This window comes from Chelonoidis abingdonii, chromosome 6 (assembly GCF_003597395.2).
Source record: "Chelonoidis abingdonii isolate Lonesome George chromosome 6, CheloAbing_2.0, whole genome shotgun sequence".
NCBI classification, from domain to species: Eukaryota; Metazoa; Chordata; order Testudines; family Testudinidae; genus Chelonoidis; species Chelonoidis abingdonii.
In genome coordinates this window covers 79,297,449-79,317,860 of record NC_133774.1, presented here as the reverse complement: position 1 = coordinate 79,317,860, position 20,412 = coordinate 79,297,449, and the positions used below count along the sequence as shown (strand labels likewise).

Genomic DNA, 20,412 nt, shown 5'->3' with positions numbered 1-20,412 from the left:
TAAAGAAAAGATTCTGTACTGCCTGGACTATCATAGCAGCGGGATGCTGGGCTCCTCTCCCCAGCACCGTTTAATGTCCTGCCTGGACTATCATAGCAGCTGGAGGCTGCCTCCCCCTCATTTTATCTCACTAAAAACGCAGTGTTTCTTATTCCTGCATTCTTTATTACTTCATCACACAAATGGAGGAGACACTGCAATGGTAGCCCAGGAGTGTTGGGGGAGCAGGGAAGCACCCCCTAGAATGGCATGCAGCTCATCATTTCTGCAGGATCTGACATGGAGAGGCTGTGCTCTCTGGTACACTGGTTTTCTAGCACACTTGCCCCATATTCTAGGCAGGACTGATTCTATTTTTAGATAAACCATAAAGGAGAGAATGACCCAGGGGGTCATTCCCATTTTTGTCTTTGCGCCCCTGGCCGACCTCAGCCAGGGGCACCCATGACAGCAGCAGACAGTACTGAACGACTGGTAACCGTCATCTCATTGCCAATTTACAATGGCATGGCAGATGGTACAGAACAACTGATAACCATCTCTGCAATCTTGCAAAGGCAAATGAATGCTGCTGTGTAGCACTGCAGTACCGCCTCTGTCAGCAGCATCCAGTCACATACGGTGACAGTGACAAAAGGCATAACGGGCTCCATGGTTGTCATGCTATGGCATCTGCCAGGGCAATCCAGGGGAAAAGGGCGCCGAATGATTGTCTGCCGTTGCTTTCATGGAGGAAGGAATGAGTGACGACATTTACCCAGAATCACCCGCAACATTGTTTTTGCACCATCATGCATTGGGATTTCAACCCAGAATTCCAATGGTCGGAGGAGACTGCGGGAACTTTGGGATAGCTACAGGATAGCTACCCACAGTGCAACGCTCCAGAAATCAACGCTAGCCTCGGTACATGAACGCACACCGCCAAATTAATGTGCTTAGTGTGCACTCAACTTTATACAATCTGTTTTACAAAACCGGTTTATGTAAAATCAGAATAATCCCGTAGTGTAGACGTACCCTTAGCGTTGCAATGCACAAGTCCCTTCATGGAAACCCATATGCTCAAATGACTTGCAAGAACCAGAAACTGAACTAATATCTCCCAACTCTCATTCTTTTGCTTTAACCATAAGACTATCCTCTCTCTCTTGCCATGTGAAAGGGGCCTGATCCAAACCCACTGACATCAAGGGAAAGACTCAGACTTCATAAGTTTTGGATCAGACCCAAGGTGTGTATGTGAACTCCACAATACACTATTGCAGGACAGAACAGTGCATGTACAAAAACTGTGTCAGTAAGGGTGGAAGAGATGAGTGACTGAGTGTCCAAGGGATAAAAACAGAAGTAGGAACAGCCAGTACAGACCCTAGAGTGCTAAACAACTTAGTGAATTGCCTATGAATTCGTAATGCTCACTAGAGATCAGGGTGCCAAAAATATTACATAAAGTAACGTGGTCTGATGGCCTATTCTTCATATCTTTCTCAGAAATAGCCATTAATAGATGGGTGTATACGTGTGTGCATGCGCACACGCACGCAAGTGCCTGCGCACATAAACATGAAAAGGTGTTTCACAAATACATTAATTCTAATGTTTATCTTCAAAAATGTTTTTCTGGGACATTCTTCAAGTGTTACTATTATAGAAAATCTCCACAAAGAGACGGGTCTGATATTTTGCTCTGACATGATCCTGAGTCATCTTGATTTCCACCTCATGATCAGTATTAAGGGAGTGAACACCTTCCATGTTTTCCAATACCCATCCACTTGGTCTTGAAGGACAGAATACTGCTCTGGATTGTTATATCCTTTCCTACATTGTAGTCTCTTTTTCACTGGAGTCCATGTTGGCCAAGAATTAAACCCATATGCTTATTTTAAAAGGAAAAATGTGTTTAGTGTGTTCACACTGGTTTGTTAAAGAAACTTTTAAGTTCTGGTTTTCGGAAGGGGAGAGGAAGAAGGAGAAAAACATCACTGAACCATTTGTATTGAATCTCTACCTTTCTCTCTCTCTCCTCCCACCCGCAGCATTTGACTCCGCTTGAGCCTAAACATATATGGCTAAGATTTTACAAAATTATCAGTGACTCTGAGTGTCCAGAGACACCTTAAAAGCACTTGATTTTCAGCAAGTGCTGAGTGAATCCACTCTCTAAAAGTCAGGCACCTTTTAGTTGATTCAAGTTGGGCACCCAAACATTGAGACACCCAAACTCTCTAGTCATCTTGTAAAATCTTGGCCAGACATACTGTTGTATGTGCTACTTGTTGACACCCCAAGTTAAAAGACACCAGAAAAATACAAACAAACAAATAAAAGAAGAAACCCAATAGCTTCATTTTTCTGATCAAAAAGTTCACTTCGTTTTCTGACAACCTCTAGGATTTTATTTTATTTTAAAATGGAATTGAACATGTAATTTTAAAAATTAATTTAAATTACTTAGATGACTTAAATTTAATGCACACAGTGACCCCTACTGGTCTGTTCGTCAGACATGTGAGTAAAGGCACAACACAGTACTGTCATTCTGTATAGCACATAGCTAATTTGTAGGGAGAGTTTCCACAAAGGTTTTATTTATGTATCTTATGTAACTTTGTCAGTTATAAATAATGCTCTAATTGTTCCACGTAATTAGGGCTAGAATTATGTTATAGAAAACATCACTAATTTTAATACTCAATCTTCTGAAAGAATAAAACAGATAAAGAATATAACAATTATCTTACTTTTAGTTCCTGTACACCATATACCAGTATTTACAGTTAAGATATCAGGCATGTTATCGTATAGATCTTAAACTAACAACAACTGAACTTTCCTTAAAAATCATTTAATGGAAATAAACATCATGTTAATTTAATAAAAGCCATTTTAAAATGAGTTTTAGCAGCATGTAATGTATTCACCCAATTAAATATGAACAGTTATTACCACAATCTACCCAGTGAATCATATTAAGCTTTCTATTGTCCATGCTATGCAAATAAATTAGGGTTAAGAATGTGCATAAATATTAACTTATCTGCTTTAGTACACAATTTGTTATTGAGCCAAATGAATAATAAAATGTTCTGTCACACACTTACTTCACAACCCATTATGCTCTCTTACTAGTTTAAAAGCAAAGTATTAATTAAAAACTGCTAGATATAAACTCAGTCATTTCTAAAGTCTGAATTGCTTTTAATGCAATATTCATTATTACAACCTATCAAACAACTCATAAAATAAGTAAGAGTTACACTGTAATAAACTATTTCAAGAAATCACACAACCTAGACAGGAAACAGAGCATGGTTGGTTATTTAAAATGCTAAATATTGTTTTTCATTACAAAACAATTCCCCAATCTATGGTTAATTCAAAGAAAACAAAGTTTTCTACATACCCAAGTCTTCTGAGGGTACTACTTCTACCATCAGTCTCTCTTTAAAAGCATGCGTGTGCCTAGTTTACCATGCAAGCGTGAAGGGAAGACGGCGGGAAACAGGCCACCAAATAAATCTTAAGGTGAAATCCTGCCTCACTGAAGAGAACAGGATTTTTTCTATTGACTTCAATAGACCCAAGTATCTAGTGGGAGAAAGCAATGTTAAATCTCAGCCTTGAAAACCACAGGCAACTTTCCTATTATACTTTAGGTGAGAGAGGAGCATAAGGATTGAACAGTATTTGCATACAGCAAAAATCAGACTGAGACTTTTATCCAAGCTTTAAAAACTGTTCTTTTCTTCAAGGTGTGGCTATAAACTGGCACAAGAGGGTTTTTTGTTTGTGTTTCAATCTCTAGTGGTAAGTGTGCTTGCAGGGGTTATAATACTAGTTTAGAATCAGCCTGTGTCAAGGCTGATTCCCCACTCTGGCACCTCAAGTGCAGAAGGCGGGGGCCCACAAGGGTTACAGCTTCTCTCTGACCTTGGATGGGTAGATGCTGCCACCACCCAAATGCAAAAAAACCCCTTTGAATCCAGGAAGGCGTACTTGGGAATTCTCCCTGTGGGGTACCCTCCAGCCCTTCCACCTCCCTCCTGGGAAGAGCTGAGAAAGAAAAAAAAGGAAATCAGCTGTTGCCACCAGCTAATTAAACAACATATGCACAAACCTCTCAGGACACAAAAAACTCAATCCTGTTCTTAAAAAAGGTAAATGTTATTAAAAACAAAAAGAAAGAATATACATCTGGAACTTAGGTTATTGCTAGATTTAAAGAGAGCAAATATAACAATTAAGCATCAAGAATGGCTTTCTTGAGGTTCAGCTGAATGGTTACAAACAAAACAAAAACACTTGGGATTACCACATAGTAGTCAACAAGCCTTACAGAAATAAAAGAGAGAAACCTAATCGCATCTTTTTAGACATCTCCTGATCTACTTACATATCTGGAGTTTCAAATAAATAGTTTATAGGTAAGATTTGATGGTTTGTTTATACCTGGCTTAAAGCTTTTTACAGCATGGTCCAGCCCTGTCCCTGCTCTTTGGGAGAACAACCACAGACAAAATGAAAGTTTTTTCCCCAATTTTAAGAAGTTCTAACCCTCCCATCTGCTCTTTTGGTCAGGTGCCCACTCCCTTCCTTCTACCAATGGGCTTTTTTTAGTAAAGCAAGTAGAGAACAGCTAACAGGGATTTTGTAGCTAACTGGCTGGCTAGGTGTCCATAAAAGGGAGCTACCCATCCACTTCATTTATCACAGCCTGCCCCCTCTCCAACTAAATTCCTGAAAATTAAGCAGTAAATAATAATACATTATAATCTATAATTACTGACATTTGCATTGTTTCCACAGATACACACTGCTTAAATTTAGTCAGTCCAACTGCAAATCGTTAGCCACAAGCTGTCACTGTGATCCATGTTTGGTAACTGATGAGTAGTCCCATCAATGATGTCAATGCAACTACTCAGTGTAAAGGATGCAGAATCTGGACCTCTGATCTTTACCAAAAAGCCAACAGTAGTTGGGCCTACATCCTACAGTTTGACCACTAGTCAGACCTGTGAAGCAAACTGCATGTACAGTTGAAAAAATATATATTTATTTATTTTTTTAAAGTGCAGCCATACGATTCTAAGTTAGTGCACCAACTCCCTTGTATCTTCAACAGCAGCTGAACATTTATAAAGATTTTATTTAGGTATGCATATTTAAATATTTACAAAGTTACAACAAAGAAGAAAACAAAAAAACGACGCGTTATAAAACATTTAAGAAGCTTGTTGCAGTTTATCTGACATCATTTGTCAGGATTACACAGTGAAAGTTATTATTGATTGCAGTCAAATCATGTATGCCACAATATCAACTGTTAAATGTAAATTTTTATACATCCAAAAATCTACAATAAGAGACTGTTAAAGTTGCTAAGTCAAGTACTCGATAGGAAATGTCAGAAATAATTCAGCCCCCTTGTGTGTATCTATTATGATAGAGTCTTTAATTACATAATCATATACTAGTTTTTCCACAGGACTCCTGCCTCATTCAGCAAATAGATGCTTATTCAATACTTCTTTTTATCCTCCTCATTAAATAAGGCTTGGGGCCACACATTGAAGACACACTATCCAAACCTCACACTGAATATAAAACCATTAACTTCCTCCTGGGCATTTCTATGGTGCTATCACCATAGCCTTCAAGTACTTCACAAACATTAAGAATTTATCATCAGAACTCCCCTGAAATTAGGTGGCATTACCACTCCATTTTATATCTGAGGAACGAACACACAGCTACATTAAGTCCAAAATTGCTCAAAAGCATGTATCTACTCATTTTGGGAATACCTAAGAGGTGATTTTTCAGAGTTCTTGGCATTTTTATAAAGTCCATCTCCCGCTGACATCAATTGCAGTTAAAAGTGCTCAGCCCTTCTGCAAATCTGGCCCCAGATATCTCGTGGCATCTGTAAAATGAGGAACACACAATTAAATTACTAGCCAACTGTGAACATTTTGGTTTATGTGACTTTCCCAACATCGCAAAGAATCTTTGGCAAAGGGATAGAATCCAATTATCTTGGGTGTCAGTCAACTTCTTTAACCAGAAGACCATCTCCTTCTATAATGCCCTGCCTCATTTGAAACACACCTTCCCATTTCTGCAACAAATGAGGAATGGGTCCCACAGACACTAGCATCCTTCACTACACAGTCGTGATTCATTCTCAGACCACCATCCATCCTGTGCACTGATCGAGACTGGAGTCCAGTCCAAAAATAACGTGATCATGTAATCAAAGATTATCATAATATGTAAACAAGGAGGCCAAAGTAAGATCAGACAGGCATCTTTAATTCTGAAATTTCCTAACTTTGGAATACCGGACTTTGCAAACTTAATTTTTTTTTAACACTTTTTGTTTTTTTTTCGTTTGTTTGGGTTTGGGTGTGTAACCACCTAATTAAAACAAAAAACTGAAAACCAACATAAACTAGAAAATACATCATATTACTTCCAAACTTGTGTCATCAACGGGGTTTGAACTTTTAGATCCAAAGCACAGTCCTCCATAGTAGGCTGTTACCTCTAGACGGATCAACCACCAGAGTGAGAGTGAGTTCCCCAGCTATTTGCTGACAGCAGAGGAATGTAGATACTCAGAGCTCCCGCATTCAATTCCATGTTTTGGAGGGGAATGTGCTCCAATAGTTATAGACCTTTCTATGTCTGTACCCACAGCTTCTCTCTGTCCAATTCCACCTTCTAAGGCTCCTGCACCCTTTGCCTTCTGCTGCCCCCCATCCTTGGGCTCCTGCAACCCCATCTTCCTTCACAAGTTCTCACCCCTCTTCATTTAAATCAAATGCTTCCTCCTCCTCTAAATAGGAGCATGGAAAGCACAGAAAATAGTTTCTCTGCTTCCAATTCTGGTGCCACAGATGCTCCCTGCAGGCACTAGGAACAATTACAGGAAAAGTCCTCTCTGCCCCATAATTCCCAGGATGGAACATGCTCCGTTGCTCTGTGCAGATGGCACATACACAGTCCAGTGAGCACATACAAGCATGCTTAGTGCAGAGGCAATCTTCAAAGAATTTAGCTGTCAAACTCTAACAAGTCTCTACTGAGCATGAGCATACTGAGATTTTTATTTTTGAAGAGTATCAGAGGGGTAGCCATGTTAGTCTGAATCTGTAAAAGCAGCAAAGAGTCCCGTGGCACCTTATAGACTAACAGATGTATCGGAGCATGAGCTTTCGTGGATATTCGCTCACGAAAGCTTATGCTCCAATACGTCTGTTAGTCTATAAGGTGCCACAGGACTCTCTGCTATTTTTGAAAGAGTTATGATTTGGCCAAATTTGAGCCAAATTTTCACAGGAATGGCAAAAGGCACATCCCTGACAGCATGGTGACTCCTTCCCTGACAAAGTTCACAGTTCCTTTTCCAAAGCATGAAGACATTCTCAGTGAAAGGATTGGAAGAACTTGCTGTGAATCCAAGTATCTTCAGTATCCATAAGTTTCAGAGTCATAGCTGTGTTAGTCTGTATCAGCAAAAACAATGAGGAGTCCTCGTGGCACCTTAGAGACTAACAAATTCATTTGGGCATAAGCTTTCAAGGGGTAGAACCTACTTCATCAGATGCATGGAGTGGAAAATACAGGAGCAGGTATAAATATATGAAAAGATGAGAGTTGCCTTAGCAAGTGTGAGGTCAATCTAACGAGACAATTCAATTAACAGTAGGATACCAAGGGAGGAAAAAGAACTTTTGTAGCGGTAATGAGAGTGGTTCATTTCAAACAGTTGACAGAAGGTGTGAATAACAGTAGGGGGAAATTAGTATGAGGGAAATTAGGTTTAGGTTTTGTAATGACCCAACCACTCCCAGTCTTTATTCAGGCCTAATTTGATGCTGTCCAGTTTGCAAATTAATTCCAGTTCTGCAGTTTCCCATTGGAGTCTGTTTTTGAAGGTTTTTTGTTGAAGAATTGCCACTTTTAGGTCTGTTATTGAGTGATGACCAGAGAGACTTAAGTGTTCTCCTACTGGTTTTTGAATGTTATAATTCCTGATGTCAGATTTGTGTCCATTTATTCTTTTGTGTAGAGACTCTCTGGTTTGGCCAATGCACATGGCAGAGGGCATTGCTGGATAGTATACTAGTCCATCCAACTCCGGCAAAACAAAGCAATTCATGGAAATGCAAGAGAAACTAAAGACATAGAATTTTCCCTGCACATCCTATCTCAAACTTAAAGACAGTCACTTAGGGCTTGGCTACACTTGCAAGTTGCAGTGCTGGTGAGGGGGTTACAGCGCTGCAACTTACTCGGTGTCCACACTTACAAAGCTCAGCCAGCGCTGCAACTCCCTGGATGCAGCGCTGGTATGTGCTCTTGGTCTGCTACGGTTGCTGTAGCAAATCAGCGCTGTGATGCAGCGCTGCTTCGATCAGGTTGGACACTCACCAGCGCTGTTATTGGCCTCCAGGGTTTTAAGAGGATATCCTAAATTCACTGTCTACAACAAACCGGAAGGTACTCCCCCAGAGCTACCAAACACAGCTGCTCTTTGCTCCAGCGAGCGAGCCGAAGCCGAGGTTTGGAATGTTCACAGCTGTTTGCCTTGAGGGAGACAAAAACAGCGTGGGGGGGAGGGCGTCCCGGTCGGAGAAGCTGCTTATCTTGGTCTGAAGCCTTTTTACATTTAAGAGTGATTGATGAGAGGGGGGCCCCTGCTTTTAACGTGCAGGCGGGAACTGTCACAGTGTCTGCTCCAAAAATCCGCTCTCTCTGTCTCCCCGACACTCCCTGTCACACTTCACCCCACCCCCCTCTTTTGAAAAGCACGTTGCAGCCACTTGAACGCTGGGATAGCTGCCCACAATGCACCACTCCCAACAGCTCTGCAAATGCTGCATATGTGGCCACACTGCAGCGCTGGTAGCTGTCAGTGTGGCCACACTGCAGCACTGTTCCTACACAGCTGTACAACCACAGCTGTAACTCCCAGCACTGCACATTTCCAAGTGTAGCCATACCCTTAGATAAGGCAAGCTGCTAAACCAGTGTAGAAGGTGAGGGGGTAAGGAATTAACAAAGACTCATGCAGACTTGCTGCAGGGCAGCTCAGAGTTACTCTCCTGTCAGACATCCCCTAGGGAAACGTCAGAAGAAATGGTCTGGGTCTGAGCACTTCTTGTGTGAATTCCACAGGGATACAATGAATATTAATAAAAACATTTTTAAACCATCAGATAAAAATTAAAGTGTGTGCATGTACTCCACACTAATGTACAGCACGAAAACTGAAAAATGTTCTTTCCACAGGACTCAGAGAAACGTGTTTTGCTATCCAGAGAAGTCTCTGTTAATTAACACTTTCATGTCCAAAACAACAGGAGTCAATGATCTGACAGTTTTTAGCAACAGATCACTGACACGGTTTTGAATATTTCTTGGATGAAATCACTAACACTAGCACCTTTACGGTAATTGATTGGTGTCAGCAGAATTCTGGAGATCTATGCTGCAGATTCTAACATCAGTAATCAATTAAGGCAGTCAGCTGAAAAAAAATGAGCAGAGTTGTCAATGGCAAAATAATCTCCTTTTAGTGGTTTCAAAAGATGAGCAGATAATTTGCCATTTACTTATTTCATTAAGTGGGTGAATTGTTCTAAATAAGTTAAAAGATCCAATTTCTTGAACAATTTCCATAATGAATATATCCAGAATCTATGAAGTGATTAATTTCATATAATCTCTGCACTACAGTGGGGTAATAAAAACCTCAGTTTTATGCGATGCAAATAGGGGGTACTGCAACATAAAAAGTTACTGCAAGGGGAAGCCTGGTACTAATATGCTAGTGAATATACGGTTCACTTAAGAAACCCCAAACCTTTACATTGTTAATACTGACCTTAACAAAGATTTTTGTCTTACATTATGTACCAACACATACAGTTTCATTCTTTGGAAATCTTTATTTTCTACATCTCATACTTCAGCAGTTGTTCTGCTTGGGTGGCAAGAGACAATACCACGGATTCATTTTTACAATTTGCAATTGAAGATGACAAACCATTATCAGAAAAAGGATTCTTACTTACACATGAGCAAGACTTAAGCAACAAAATACTTGAAAATGCTGAAAAGAATTACCAAAGCTGTCCACACCAGTTTTTAATAATACCACACAAAATAGTCAAACAAAGAGAGAGCATGGAGAAAAAAGGAAGCTATCATCAGCATGAGAGCCTCTACCATGTTACATGCCACAGAAAGTTACCTGACACAATCTATAGTGCATTCTTTGCCTTCAACAAGCAAACCATCAGAATCTATTAAAATTACTTCATGCTGATAGCACCAGAGACATGACAAATCACAGGCCAAGAGTCAGATACCAAAGAATGTGTCTCAGGGCTTTAGGGCTAGGCCCATTTGCAAGCAAATGATATTGTGTGGAGCTGGCATGCTCAGTGCATGACAAACTGATGCAATTTCAGTACTGTCGCAGAAGCTAGGCGAGATTTCTCTGATGCTGGCTATGGTTAGTTTACAGAATTGTGCAGAGTTCCCAGATTTGAATCACTTGGGGTCTGAAAGGGCTTCACTTGACAAGCCACAAATAATTACACTACACTCTTCCCATTGTACTCTATTATTCTGCGCCTCTTATCTCTAGGCTTCAAACACACATGAACAAGCAAGGTCACTTCTATTTTGACCACAATGCAACAAAACATTGTTCTTTTGTGATATGATGAATAAAACACAGTCCTGCAGACTAAACATTTTTATCAGGTCCATTTCCACTTTTATAAGTAAAAACAACTTTGGAAGCTTGTTATAAGAGTTGAGGTTGGAAATAACCATGCAGGAAAGTCCATGAGCTCTTCACTTAAGGGTGTGATACAGCTGTCTAGTTATTGTAAAAACTCATTTGAGAAATGGGCCATTAAGTTCTTAGCCCCTAAAAGATAACGGTTACATCTGTCATTACTCCTACTCCCCCCCCCATTAAAATGAACAAGTTTTGGCGATTCAGTGTGCAACTATCAGTAAATAGTTTTGAATCTGATGCATGTTGCTGGTACCCTTCTTAGACTCAAGGTATTCTTCACAATCAAAGTCACTGTATATTTTATGAAGCTTTATAAAATCTAATACTCAAACCCTGAAGCAGCTCAGGAGAGTTTTGCTCTAGTACATGTTATGTTGATCATTACTGAGTTTTTAAAAAATTGGAAACAGATTAAATTAATTTTAAATCTGTTAATTTAATCTGTTAACAATGTCATTTATTTGGATGGAAAAAGAAAGAGCAGAAGGATAAAGGTAGCTCTTGCAAGTTTAACCATGTGACTAACTTACAGTAGACAAACTTCTGGCTTTTAGCTACACTGTATTAATTCACAGCAAACTCAAAGGTTCTTGTTAAAATTCCTTAACCTCTATCAAGAAAGCTGCAAACTGCCTTTATTTGGTTCTAAACATATTTAGCTTCAGCCCATCAGAGAGGGAGACACAATTCCTTTAACAACTAATAAAAACCAAGGAAGCTCAAGGAAGTAAAGTTTTACCAATTTATTACAAACTGGGGACAAAATATTATTAATAGAGAGACCTCACATGGCTATTTCTTTCTAGCTGTTAAAACTATATTTAGAATGTTATTAATGTTGAAATTAAGAACTTAACTTTAACATTGAATAATATTATCCCAAAATAAATGGATAACAGAAATGGTAAGGGAAAACAATCTTTTTTAAAATCCAAATTAACAAGGATCAGAATAATCCTCCATATTTGTCTTCCATAAAAACATATTACAGCAAGCTGGTACCAAGAGGAAAGAAAAAAAATAGCTTAAGGTTTTTCTTAACTGAAAGGATGAGTCTTACCACAGTACAATATATTCCTCACATGTCCAAGTAATCCCAGCATGAAGACTGTCTTATCTTCTAAAAGAAATAAACAACTATTACTCTGGAAATGGTCAGCCTTCTTTTACACACATACATGCACCCACACACTTCTCCCCAGCCCCTTGGAAGCTTGAAATATATTTCCATAATAAACTCTCCCAGCACAATTTGTATGGTGGTTCAGCACTTTGCGGAGGGGAGGGGGCAACACACATACACAGAATTATGTGGACTCTGTAAATATATAATGTAAGAAAATGATCTAATTGTGGTCATGAAAACATTCTGAAATGATATTGTAATTCAGTGTTCTGAAATAAGAAATTTGAAACGACTTCCACCATGAAACAACTGTCTTGTTAAGTCACAGGTGTTTCTGCAACAGATAAATGTAAAAATACACTCTTAGGAATCATCCATTTCATCCATATTTAAAAGCCACAAAAAAAAATAAGATGTGATCAAAATAGGTAGCAACGAAAAAAGACTTCTTTACATACTGGAGGCTGTCATGTGAACACAAAACTGCTTCAAGAAATCTTCTGTCGGACACTTCAATAGTGATGATATCAATTTAATGTTACCATAAAAATCAGTGTTCCTCTAAGTTTATAGTCCACAGTTTCACAGGAATGATAAAATATTTTTAAGATGTATTCATGATCAATGGAGAACAAGAAGGCTGAATTTAAAATAAACCAGGAATGCACATATAAACCCGCAAAGATTACTGAAGTGTCAGATCTTTACATATTTTTAAAATTCTATTTTTATTATCACTTGGTTTGGAATTCTTTTTATTAAAAGGATATTTTTGACCTGACCATTTTTGTCTCTTGTCATTTAATCACAGTGTACTAGGGCTTTTTCCTCACCATTTTTTGCCATTTTAAAAAAATTCTGCAGCTATACCTAATTTGTTCAACCACTGTTGTATAGTTGAAATGCACAGTGAAACTCTTGTAAAGTTTTCCTTCCTGCTCATCTGTTCACAGGTAATTTGTCAAAACTGAGTGATATGACATCAGCAAATAAAAAAAAAAAATCATATTCCAAAGAAGAAAAACTGCCTAGAACTTCATATCTGTGCCATGTTTGTTTAGTTCTTTAGACTGAGCACCAGTGGCAAATGCAAAGCAGTAGAAAAACTAAGTACCGTATACACTTGTTCATTAGCCCGTTCATTTATAAGCTGACCACCACCCCCCCAGATGGTTTGGTAAAAATAGCAAAAACTGTATGACCCTTTCATAAGCCGACTCTATATTTCCGGGGTTGGCAACTTTGTCCCTCAGGGTAATCCACTGGTAGGTCGGGATGTTCTGTTTACTTGGAGCATATGCAGGCATGGAGTCCCTCAGCTCCCTGTGGCCGCGGTTCTCCATTCCCACCCAATGGGAGCTGCAGGAAGTGGAGCCACTTCCCGCAACTCCCATTGGCTGGGAACGGCGAACTGCGGCCACAGGGAGCTGAGGGGCTCCATGCCTGCAGACGCTCCAGGTAAACAAAACGACAATGTATTAGATATTCATTTTGATGATTCCATAGAGTTTAAAATCATCAAATTTTGGTGTAGACCCATTTATAAGCTGATCCTCGCTCTTTGATGCATCACTTTTTTACCAAAAATATTCAGCTTATGAACGAGTATATACAGGAGTCATTTTAGTTTATCGCTGTATGTTTGGAGCAAGAGGCAATTCATTTTGCTGGAAAACTTGGATTTGCAGGAAGATTATTGAAAGTCTGGGCCACAGTAATGTTTGAAACAAAAATACTGAAAACCTGAATGGAGGATCTGACATAGACAAAGATTTGAGACCTCCAGAACTCCTGAAGAACAGATCAGGAAAGAAGACAGGGATATTGGAATCCACAGCAATACAGCTGAGCCATGAGAGACTTGGGAGAGAAAGTAAACATCAAAATATTTTGTCTGGATGCTTTGACACTCAAGAAAGAAGGTAAGTTGAGAGGAAAAATATTATGGGGGTTAGGGAAACATCTCATTCCCCTTTTCTGTTTAATTCCACAATAACTTGGGCTATGACATCTACATTTAATTTACCTTGGTCTTTATGAGATGAGTTTGTTTATAACTTGTAAGCAACCGCAATATTTTTGGAAAACTGAATGATATTATAATACATCTACTAACCTATTCACCTAAAATCTAAATGAAATTAGCATGTTCATTCTTCTTCCCACCTAAAAAGCATCAAGAGAGTCAAGTCAGATTGCAGCAATCACCGTAGCTTGGCTTCAGGAGTGGCCAAGAGTTTTCCAGCTCCCAGAGAGATTCTGATTTCAGAAAAGGAAAAAACAAAACAAAACAAAAAAGAGGTATCTGTGCAAGACCACAAGTAAAGCCAGTCAGCTGAAATGCATCTGATCACATTTCATAAAAGCAGCTTCTCTGTAATCAATAAATACTCATTGCCACCCAATTGATTGTTTCACCACATAATCAAGATTCTTAATTTGTGCTTATGTACAAGATGATGGGGAAGTTTTAGATTTCATTATTCTCCAAACTGAATATACTGCAGTGCATGAATATTTTCTGCACAGGTTTAAAAACTGAATCCATTTAAACAGTGAATCAATTACAGAGTGAGACAAAACAACAGAAAAAATAGAATAATGAAATTCATCAATTTTTACACTACAATTTTTATGCTACTTTGACGGGAGAAAAAAAAAATCATCTACAGTCAAGTTCCATACCATCTTCACCTCTACAATAAGTCAAAGCAAAGCATGTTAGGTCAGTCTCCTGATACAGCACTAGCTACCACATGGGAAGTGATATTTACGAACACTGATCTTTGCGAACATTAACTAATCTTCACAACATGCATGGTGAGAGAGACAAGCATCACCCAGAAACAGATGATCATATTTTAAGAGTGATCTTTAGAACTCCTATGCCAAGGAAATGGAGACTTACATGATTCTCATCTAGAGGCCCCTGTCTTAAGTGGGACATGTAGGCAGTACTGTTATACAAATAAATAATAATATTTAAAAACATACAGTGTGTCTATGACAGAGTTCTGGTATCACTTCTCATTCAGTACCTACTCCAAAGTAGACTAGTGATGACTATGGCATTGAAAATCTTTTCTATTTATAAGTTTTGAGTGGTTAAAGTTGATTGAAATAGGAGGGGCAGTGCTCATTCCACCAGCAAATCGGGTTCAGTGCAGACTACTGCAAAAAGCTCAACGCTCATCTGTCCTTAGGACAAACAAGCTTAGCTGGCAAGCAGGACAATGTTTTAAATGTCAATCATAATTTTAAATAAATGGATCATTTGTTTCTCTTTTGGTTGTATTTGTAAGGATATGTCTACTCTTAAAACACGATAGCAACACAGCTGTGCCACTGTAGCACTTCGGTGAGTAGACACTACCTAAGCCTATGAGATGGGTTCTCCCATTGGCACAGGTAATCCAACTCCGCAAGAGGCAGTAGCTATGGAATTCTTCCATTGACTTCCATTAGGAGTTAGGTCAGCTTAACTATGCTGGTCAGGGGTATGGATTTTTGACCCCCCTGAGCGAAGCAGTTAAGCAGACTTAATTTTCTAGTGTAGACCAGCCCTACAACTGGTTGTTATGAGTTGGATCACAGAAACCCTCTTGGGAGCTGCCAACTGATGCCAACTCTGCTCCTGTTTTCCCTGCCAGTTCATGACTCCAGCACCCTGTCTTGCTGAGCCAGACACTCCCATCTGCTCCAACACAGACCCAGGGTCTGAATTACCGGCTCCAAAGCTGCAGGTTTATCTGAAAACAGCTCAAAGAAGTGTGCTTGTCTGTAACACTCAGATGCCCAACTCCCAATGGGGTCTAAACTCAAATAAATCCATTTTACCCTGTATAAAGCTTATGCAGGGTAAACTCATAAATTGTTCGCCCTCTATAACACTGATAGAGAGAGATGCACAGTTGTTTGCTCCCCCAGGTATTAATACATACTCTGAGTTAATTAAGTAAAAAGTGATTTTATTAAATACAGAAAACAGGATTTAAGTGGTTCCAAGTAGTAACAGACAGAACAAAGTAAGTCACCAAGCAAAATAAAATAAAATGTGCAAATCTAAGTCTAATCAAACTAAATACAAGTAAGTTCCTCACCAGTTCCAGAATGCTCCCTTTTACAGGCTAATCTCCTTTTAGCCTGGGTCCACCAATCACTCACATCCCCTGTAGTTACTGTCCTTTGTTCTAGTTTCCTTCAAGTATCCAGGGAGGGGGTGCGTGAGGAGGGGCTCCTTCTTTAGCCAGCTGAAGACAAAATGGATGGGTCTCCCAGGGGTTTAAATAGACTCTCTCTTGTGGGTGGAGACCCCCCTCCTCACTCCTATGCAAAGTCCAGCTCCAAGATGGAGTTCTGGAATCACCTGGGCGAGTCACATGTCCATGCGTGACTCACAGTCTTTACAGGCAGAAGCCCTGTCCACATGGTATCTTGTATTTCTCCAGGAAGACTTATGATGTGGATTGGAGCATTTCAAGATGCATTGTTCCCCAAGTGCTTCCAGATCAGGTACTTAACCTTGTGAATTTCTTCCTAAAGAAGCTGACCAAATACCTCACAAAAAACTTACTTAGAAACCAAGAAAGTATACGGTCAATATTCTTATCCTCAAGTACAAAATGATATATGTGTACAAACAGGATGAATAGATATAGCAGACCATAACTTTTACAGAGATATGTTACATGGCACAGGCAGCACAAAACATATTCCAGTTATGTCATATTCCCATAAAGCATTATGGGGTACAGCGTCACACTGGTATTTTCTCAGTTCTTTCTGGGAAGTAAAGTCGTTAACTGGCTGTTTACTAGCATCTGTGTGGAGAAGCCAGCCATTTTACTCTTGTATTTCTACTTGATGCTGTGTGGACACAATGTGCTGGCACAAGTATCTCAGTCTGAACACATTCTGCCAAAATAGTTTTGTTGACGGCACTATGCCAACAGTACTTTTACCAGTTCAACATTACGTTACAACATGGATTTATGTATTTTTACTGGCATGCACACTGAATAGCTCTATTGTTAATTCTCTGAGCATATCATTTTTTCTCTAAAATATCAACTGGCTATTTCTGAAGACTATTCCTAACAATTATGATCCATTGTCAGAACATCTTGAATTCAGGGCCAAATTGTGACTTCGCATAGATGCTGGAATTAGGGGTGCTGCCACACCCCTTGGCTTGAAGTGGTTTCCATTATATACAGGGTTTACAGTTTGGTTCAATGGCTCTCAGCACCCTCACTATAAAAATTGTTCCAGCACCCCACTTGACACAGTTAGTCATAGTCTGCTGCTTGTGTATACATGTTCTGAAATCTCCAAGAACTCACAGTAGTAATCAATTCACAAAGGTTTCTTAAACAAATTCAAATAGGACACCCTCCTAGCTTCTTCACTACAATTTCATGGCATTACATCAGCTCTTTTGTTTGTGCCTTTCACGGGTGATTACAGATATCCCAGTGAGCTAATGTCTATTATATGAGCACTCATCCCAGGTCAGAAAAAGAGCTCTCTTGTTCTTTAACTGATTGCCATGTATACATAGACAATATTTTCGAACAGATTTTGTATTGTTTCATTTTCCCATGTTCAGCGGTAGGAGTCTTTGCAAATTTTCCATGGAGTTCTTTGAAGGCCAAATTAAAATGTTATCTATTCTATCTTTAACAGACTAACTGATCATAATGACCCCTTTTGGCCTTAAAATCCATGAACAAACATGAGGGAAAACTGGCTATGCAGAAGAGTTTAACTAGCTATACCAAAACTGCTGCCAAATACCCAAAGTAAAAAAAGAGGAGGAGGAAAGAGAGAAAAATATGATTTTTGTATAACTACACACACACACATTTTCTATAATCGCTTTCAGTTATAGTCATCTTTGGTATAAACTGTCTCTAAGTCAGTTATATAGAGATCAACTGATTCATATTGTCTTTAGAAATTAGAAATTAAACAATTGTGTTTCATAAGTAGTATTTTTCTGGAGTTACATTACTTTGACATCGATGTGCCAAATTCTCTTTATCTTCTTCCTCTTCCCAAATATAATCTACCTACAGTGCTGCTGGGACTGTCAGATGGAGAAACTGTACTCTATGACATTTAGATGCTTTCTTTGCATCTGTGACTATGAGAAAAAATGGACTTCATATTTGTGTCATTTTCCTGAAAATCCAATGGAATTGGAGCAAGTAAAGTCTCCGTTGCTGATTCACTATAACTTGTAATACTAGCTCATATTTAGGGAGCTCTCAGAACATAGGCCGGTGGTGGTGAAGTCCCAGGACTTATTAATTTTGTGAATACTCAAGTCAGACTCAGTCTGCTCAGGCTTATGGCAATATCTTGTTCACACAGCTCAGAGGCTTAATAGAAGTGTTAGAATGCTACTTTTACATAAACTAATTAGTATAATCACTCCCACAGAAATCACCTTATAAAACCACTCAAGCCTTCTGCATTTGAAAAAAATACAGACGGTACAATCATGTAAGCAAGTATTTGCTAGCTTGGCTTCTCTATAGTCAGTTTTCACACAGAGAAATATTCAGGTCTTCATTTCTTTGACTCTCATTCAGTCTTTTAAATGAAGGAATAAGAGCACAGATACACAATCTAAAGATTACTGTACACTGTAGTAGTTCCAGACTTCCAAAAACGTTAGAGTAAAGCTCAGCCATAATTAACTCATCAATAATTTTATAGGCAGGATAAAGGCTACAGACTTCTTTTAAAACCATCACTATATTTGAAGACATCATATGTTCATATCTATCTTGTTTCCACAAAATCTGTTACTTAAAAGGAATTTGGGGAATAGTGTTAAAAAAGTTAATTAAAAACACTGTAAGCATGTGTGTCAGTCAAACATGACCTCTCTGCTCAACAACATGTTTAAATAGATGTCATCTTGACCTGCAACATACCAATGTAAAATTTTTTGGTCAATATAAATCAAATATGCACTAATTTATTCAGCAGTTTTCCCAGTATCTGAATCAACATTAGAAATCTAACTAGTATTTGTTATTCTGTTATTGACAAAGGAAGCATATTTAAATGATAACAAGTATTCATGGGTGTCATTTTGAAGTTAAATTGTTCCCTAAGGATATCCTCAGTAAACATCTACATTTAAAGGTCATTCACTGCCAAATTATGAACAACTGTTGCATGTATTAGCACAGGCTCAATAGTTTGGAAGCTACAGTCATCAATTCAAACTGACAATGAGGTCTAATTGTCCCCTACTATTAAATGAGGAACACAGCCATTTTCCATAAGTTTTTTCACCATCTGGGGTGTACTTTCAATTCACCGAAGTATTATGGAAGACAGTCCCCTGACAAAATTGAGACACATCAAAGCCATTGCTTAATCATAATTTTTTGGCGAATTGTTTTAAAAGATAAATCAGAGAGAACAGGTCATATGTTTCAAGAGCTAAATTTTAGTTTGTGGAGTTGGAATGGGGGATGGATTCTCCCAGTATTCTTGTTGACAGAGGGGAGGGGATTCTAAAATTATAGGTGCTGTATTATAGCCTCTGCCTTCATTTTCCTTTCCCAATCTCCTTACTTTCAAGCTTTTCATTATCATTCCTGCAAGTTCTTCTTCATCCCTCTCTTCTCAGTTTCCTCTCTCAGACTGGGAAAGAGTGAAAAGGAGAGGGAGTTTTTGGCTTCTGTGGTGATTTAGTTCTGTTCCTCCCCTCTAAGGTTACTTTATACCTCCGTAGCCAACTGGAACCACACAGATCATTGTCTAAGTCCTCCTTCTATTGCTGACAGAATCAGAGAATAGTAGCAAAGGAAGATGGAAACACTGAGCAGTAGCTGCTGGCCAGGCAGACAGAGAGCAACCCTGAAGGAAGGAAACAGAGCTCACACAGCTAAGGTAAAGAACTCTTCCCACCTCTCTCCTTCCCAACCAATGAGAATAAACTGTAGAGGAATTAAGAAAAGAGGGACTGGGGTTATTCTCTGGAAATGCCAAAAGACAACCTTCCCTCTCAAAGGGGGTGTGAGGGGAAAGAGTGCAGTTTGCTGTGTGCCCTATATTGTGAGCCGTATGGAGCTGCCAGAGGGTGGGTCTTACGCTCCCTTCTTCCTCTCACCTCACATCAGTGATCAACCAGGACTGTCATCACCACTGCATTTCTCAAAAATCCTTTTCTCAATCTAGTTTCCTCACAGCGGCTAGAAATCTGCCCCTTCTCCACAGATCCTCCTCAAAAAGGTTCGGTCTGCCTTCCATGCCACATTAACTTCATGGCACTCACACTGGTTTTCCTTTTGTCTGAGCCACACTATAGTCTTCTTCTCCTTCGCCCTGGGTGTTGAGGGTGACACTATCGATCACATCTCTCTCAACTGCCTGACACAGTTCACTGGAGTTATGAGCATCCTTATCTTCTGCTGGGCTCCTGCCAATCCAAAAC

General features: G+C 39.2%; 1 protein-coding gene across 2 annotated transcripts in view; it reads right to left on the bottom strand.

Moving 5' to 3' along the window:
- Nucleotides 1-20,412, bottom strand: part of SNX24 (sorting nexin 24) — a 135,933-nt gene that overhangs the window by 108,781 nt on the left and 6,740 nt on the right. Inside the window, exon 1 of one of the 2 annotated variants that reach the window (XM_075067173.1) lies at nt 5,814-5,900. The exons of the other annotated variant lie outside the window; for it this stretch is intronic. The gene's annotated coding sequence lies outside the window, so the exon portion shown is untranslated. Of the gene's footprint in view, nt 1-5,813; nt 5,901-20,412 lie in introns of those variants that run through there. 2 annotated transcript variants of the gene reach the window in all.